Consider the following 6,431-nt stretch of genomic DNA (forward strand, 5'->3'; position numbering starts at 1 on the left):
TCTTGTGCCTAATGAAGGCACCATTCACCCTCTCCATAACATTGTATATTGTCTTTAAGCATGTTCCCAGCCTCTAGAAAACAGTCTGTCTGCCCTCCCAGCCCTCTGATTGGACCTACCAGGCAGCTCGGTCCAATGTCCCCAGACTCTTGTCCATTACACTTCTTCTTCTGTGCTTGCATGTAGTCCCAGCAGTATCCACTATCCAATTTTTGACATTTTTGCAAACACAGAGCTACTTGACAGGCTGATTGACCAGCAACTCCATAGGGCAGGACTGTATCCGGGATGAGGGCAGAAAAGTCCCATTCTGACTTAATTCAGGCTGCTCCCAATATAATATCAGTGTGCTCAGGTGGATTTTGGTTGGTGGAGTTACCCTTGGACTTTTCAGTCGCTATGGCGGTGGCACGGTGGCTCAGTGGTTAGCCCTGCTGCCTCACAGTGCTGGGGACTGTGATTCAATTCCAGCCCATTTGACTGTCTGAGTGGAGTTTGCATGTTCTCCTCATGTCTGCATGGGTTTCCCCCGGTTTGCTCCCACAATTAAAATGTGCAGGTTAGGTGGATTGGTCATGCTAAGTTGCCCTGTAGTGTCCAGGCATGTGTAGGTTAGGAAGGTTCATGCAGGGTTTCGGAGATAAGCAAGGAGTTTGGGTGGGGTGCTCTTTGGAGGTTCAGGGTGGATTTGATGGGCAGAATGGCCTCTTTCTGCATTGTAGGGATCTGATGTAAACTCCAGCCCCTCATTTTTGGGAGAGGCCTATCACCTTCCCTTTCCTATAATTGCGGACCTTTTTGTGGTGTGATACTGTGCAAGACTGGTAGACCACAGCCATTTCAAATCCCCTTTGAGCACACTGAAGAGTGTTCTCAAGACACCTGAGCCATAGACAACCCAATGGCTTGTTCTTGAGGTGATCCAGAGGTAAATACAGTAATGAAACAACAGAGGTACTTGGAAACGAATGAATTGGCCATATTGGATCTGCACTTTGTGGTGTGTCAGATAAGTCAGACAAATATGATTCATTCAATAGTTGTACTGGGTTTTCCTTCTCGAGATGTGTCTCCTGTTGCTCTTCTCCTCTGCTGTGGCAAGAGTTATTAGCCAGACGCTCAGAAGGTAGCCCTTTCCTTCAGTGGAGCACTCTTCAAACAGTTTGAAGGTGCAAAGAGTTGTGACTGCTGCAGAATGATTCAGATTCCAGGGTATTTTGGTCACAAAATGAGCTGTATATTGAGGGAAAAGGGATTTCTTGCAACTGATGAAGATTTCCGACTGATCTGAGGACCATGGGCATGTAGTCAGTGATTCCTTGCAACTGTGGGAACCGAGGCACATCAGCAAAGGCAACAGCCTTCTGTCCTGACTGGTCTCATCCATGGGTAACAAGGCAACAGGAACTTGGGAGATCAGCAAATTCAAATTTGTCATCAGCAGATTCAAAGATCCTGTAGTTGTCATGAACGGATATCCGGAGGAGTCAGAGACAAAATAAACTCAGGGCTATGGAGACCTTTGACAATCCATGATCTTCTTGGAACAGGGACTTGTTTCAGGAGAAAGCAGATGCCAGCAATGATTTGCAATGAATGTGTGAGCTTTCTCAGGCACTGTTGCTCTGTCATGTCCAGGTTACTGAATACACTCAGCTGAGGGAGCTGCCTCCTTCACTCTGGAGCTGTTTGTCTATCCCCTATTTTTGTGGAGCACTGTATAGCTACAAAGCAAGCATCTGGTGCTGGTGTGTCTACTCCCATTACTTTGCATCAGTTTCCTATACAATGCTCCCATACTGCAAAGCTGACAGCAGGGAAGTTGCGATCAAGATGGCTAATGTCAAAGGGAGATAAAGCAAAAGCAACATTCTGTGGATTCTGGAGATCTGAAATAAAAACCAAAAGTGCTAGGGAAACTCAGCAGGCTTAGTAGCATCTGGGGAGAAAGAAACAGAGCTAAAGTTTAGAGTTAGATATAAGCTATGAAGAGGAGTCATTTCACACTCAAAATGTTAACTTTGTTTTAATATCCTGAGATGCTGCAACACCTGTTGTGTTCTCTGACAATTCGCATTTTTATTTCAAAGGTGGGTGTAATAAATGGCAAAAAATTAGAAATTTGCCGTAACACAGTGAAACCAGGCCCTCCGAATGAATGTTGTGAATATAGCTTGTCCACTAGACAGTACAGTGATTGTAATGAGTTTAACCTGGTTGACCTCATAGAATATGAGTTCCCTGATTGGGGCTGTTAATATGGTCCCATCAGGGAGCCCTGGCTGACAGATAAGAACAGGAGTGTTTTGATTTAATCCCTACCCTCCCCTTCACTGTTTGATCACACAATATTGCCCTTTGATATGAAGGACACTGCTTGTCACTGGCCACCTGGGTGTTTCTCTTCTTCCTAGTGGTGGAAACCTTGTGTCTTTCACTGTGTCTCACAGCTGCACCCACACAACATGGGTGCTGGGGAAAAATAAACACTACCACAGTTAGGCGGTTGTGTGGGGGTAAAAAAAAAGAAAAAGAAAGAACTGGATGTTAAACATCCTGTTGACTCTGAGAGCTGGCTCTTGAGGGAGCTGCATCAAGAAGGAAAAGAAAAAGAAAAAAAAGAAAAAGTAAAAGAAAGAACAGGAGTGTCTGACATCATGTTCACTCTGAGAGCTGGCTCTGAGGGAGCTGGATCAATGTCAAGGACTCTCCACGTGAAAATAAAGGGTGACTTGGTGACAGGTTACTGACCTCTGTCGAATTATTTCAGTCAGGACAGCAGTTATACAGTTTCACTGTTCATAGCCTTTCTAGCCTATCAGTTTCACTGTCCAGTGACTGTCGTTTGTTCTATCACTTTGCTCATCCTGGCCAGTTTGACATAGCTTGGGAAACCTGTGAGCTTTCTGTTAAGTCCAGCAAGATGGGTTAAATTGCCGGCTAACTTCTGATTTCCATACTGATATGATTTATCTGACAGCACCCCAAACCGTTTGCTGTTCATCTGCAATTGTATCCCATTCAAACTTAAAACTGGTTGTGTCATGTTGGGTTTCTGAGCTGGTGATACCTTTTTGGAGTTTGACACTTGCTTGTACCCAAATATATCTCTCTCCAGTTAAAACATTGCACTGATATCATTTGGAGATATGGTCTTTCTGCTGAAATTACAGAAGCCAGAACCGTACGGCTCATATGTACTGGGCCAGGGTTGACTTGTTGGAAGATAGATATTGTTCAACTTATTATCTTTTGCCTTCAGAAAGGATGCTGTTACACCAGACACTATCGCCAAAAAGGACGATCTGGAGAAAGCAGATTTCTACGCACTGAACTGGAGAGTTTCTGAAATTAGAATCAGAACCGACCTTCGGTTTTTGTTGTCATACCTGCTTTAAGAAAGAAATGGAGGTTTCAACTCGAAAAAACAACGTTTTGTTGGCATTCTGTTAAATAAAAAACTGAAGATTTTCTGTCCATGCCTTTATCACCTCTAGATTGTACTATGCTACTTCTATCCAGCATAAATGACAGCTCTGCAAACCTGTCTGTCCATACCCTAATATATATTGTCTTTTTCACACCAATATCTTAATGTGTCTTTCATTAATCAACACTGCTCTCAGTGATGTACACTAGCTGGATCTGGTAATTGTAAATGGGTGGCTCAATGGTTAGCACTGCTGCCTCACAGCCCTAGCGACCTGGGTTTGATCCCTGTCTCAGGTGACCATCTGTGTGGAGTTTGCTTATTCTCCCCATGACTGTTTGGGATCCCTCTGGATGCTCTGGTTTTCTCCCACAATCCAAATTTGTACAGGTCAGGTGAATTGGCCATCCTAAATTGCCCAGAGTATTAGGGGCATTAGTCAGGGATAAGTGTAGGATAGGGGAATGGGTCTGGGTGGAGGATCGGTATGGACCTGTTGGGCCAAAGGGCCTGTTCCTATACTGTGGGGAATCTAATCTAAGTTTTGCATCCTTTGGTTAAAATCCAACATATGCCATATGTCTGGTTCCTCAAATTTTCATGTCTTGCGTATCTCTGGTTTTAGTTGTACCACTTTGGCATTGACTAGCAAGGCCCCAAACTCTTATTTTCCCTTCTTAAAGCTTTCTTGCCACCTTAAGGGCACTTTGTAAAACCCACCATTTTAATTGAACGTTTGGTCATAAAGCCTAATACCTCCTCAGGTGTTACATTTGATAACACTTTTGTGAAGCAGCTTGGGACAAGTTTACTATGTTAGAGATTCTATATGAATAAAAATTGTTGTTGCTAGATTTTATCTTCATTTTAATAGATATTAGTAACATTTTCATCTGACAAGCAGCCATTGTAAAATTTACCATGAATTTTTATGCATAACTCTTGTGAAATGCACACAAGTAACAAAAGAACTGTGCTTAGAATACTGGGAAGGACCATTTCCAGTTATCATGCACTGAACGCTGTATAACAGCATGACATTCAGCCAACCATTCTGCTGAATTGCTAAAAACATCAAATTCTTGGCCACTGTTTCCTATTACCATATCAATAAATCTCAAATCATCCAGAAAACAATAAGAAAAGGAAAAGACAGATAAAGTAGCAATTTTAAGGCCCTGAGCTAAATGCTTGCTTATAACACACACGGTTGTCCCCACTGCGAAATATTTGGAGACAAAATCCATTTGCAGGAGAGTTACAATCATTAAATCCAACCCTAATCAAACTGTTTGAAGTGAAGCACATGTATTAAGTTTGTAGAACTCGAACAGTAGTTGACAGTAAAACAGTTATTTGTGAAAAAAATAATTGCACTTTCTGATACTAAAGCTCCTAGAGGATTGAACGTAAAAATAAGGATGTTATGCCTCATTTGTACAGAACATTGGTGAGACCAAATCTTGGAAACTCATTGCAATTTTGGATTTCCGTATTTATTGAAGGATGTAAATGATTTGGAGGCCGTTCAGAGGATCTTTACCAGACTGATATCTGAAATGAATAGGTTGTCCTTTGAGGATAGGTTGGCCCAGCTGGGCTTGTTTCCACTGGAGTCTAGATGTGTAAGGGGTGACTTGATTGAAGTGTATAATGTTCTTACCAAAGTGGACATGGAAAGAATCTTTCCTCTTGTGTGTGAGTCCAGAACTAATGGGCACTGTTTTAATATTAGATCCTACACTTTTAGGACAAAGATGAGGAGAAGTCCTTTCTCTCAGAGTTGTGCAAAATCCTTGCCTCAGGAGGTGAGGGAAGCAAAGTCATTGAATATTCTTAAGGCAGAGATAGATAGATTCTTGTTAGGCAATGAGTCAAAGGTTATTGTGGTTAATGGGAATGCAGATTTCAAAGCACAAATGGATCAACCATGATCTTATTGAATGCCAGAGTAGGTTTGAGGGGATGAATGGCCTTGTGCTGCTCCTATTTCATATGTTTGTGTGTTTCTACACACGACTGAATGAAGTTGTTGATTATATTATTTCTCCAAACCATTGCCTGGGGAAGAGTGGAACAGTAGGCAATATAATTAAATGTTGACAGTGACTACATTGTGATGATGCAGCAATCTTTGATCATATTTCATGTACTATTGTCTGGTAGTTCATTTTCATTCAATCTCTGTAACTGCATTGGGAGATTTTATACAGCAGATTTATCAGCAAAACCTTTATTGTGAGGCAAAGCTCACCAATCTGTTAAGAGATAACTGGCTGAGATGAATTATTTGAAACCTTAAGAGAATTGGGCTGTATCAATTAGCCCTCACAATTTGAAAGACAGGAAAAAGACAGCAACACTCTGTATGGATATTAACTAGAAAGTAACAGTTTATTACATAGATTGCAACAATTTATTGTTTTGATGGATTAATTGGTTATTATGTTTCTCTATATATGATCTACATATTCATTGGCTCATTGGTTCAATTAATTTGTTCATTTGTACAACGATAAATTGCTACCTATGCAATGATGGTAAAATACAGAAAATGTTAATGTGGAGACACAGGATATTGAGAATAAGAATTAGAATGTTGTTTTTTGCTTAAATTCTTCATCATATAATTAAAAGCTTTGTTGTCATTGGGAAAGTGATGCCATAGTTCTGTTATCACTGTGCTGGTAATCCACGAGGTATGTGCTGAAATCACACTGTGGCAGCTTGTGTTTTTAAAGCTCAATTTTTAAAAATGAAATCTGGAATATAAAGCTTTTCTCCTGAAAGAGGCGAGTGTGTGTTGCTGGAAAAGTACAGTAGGTCAGGCAGCATCCGAGGAGCAGGAGAATTGACATTTCAGACATTTCATGCAAAAGACCTTCATCAGAAATAATGAAGAGATTCCTGATGAAGGGCTTATGCCACACCGTCGACTCTCCTGCTGTTCGGATACTGTCTGACCTGCTGTGTTTTTCCAGCAACACACTCTCAACTCTGA

The sequence above is a fragment of the Chiloscyllium punctatum genome, chromosome 19 (assembly GCF_047496795.1).
Source record: "Chiloscyllium punctatum isolate Juve2018m chromosome 19, sChiPun1.3, whole genome shotgun sequence".
Taxonomy (NCBI): Eukaryota; Metazoa; Chordata; class Chondrichthyes; order Orectolobiformes; family Hemiscylliidae; genus Chiloscyllium; species Chiloscyllium punctatum.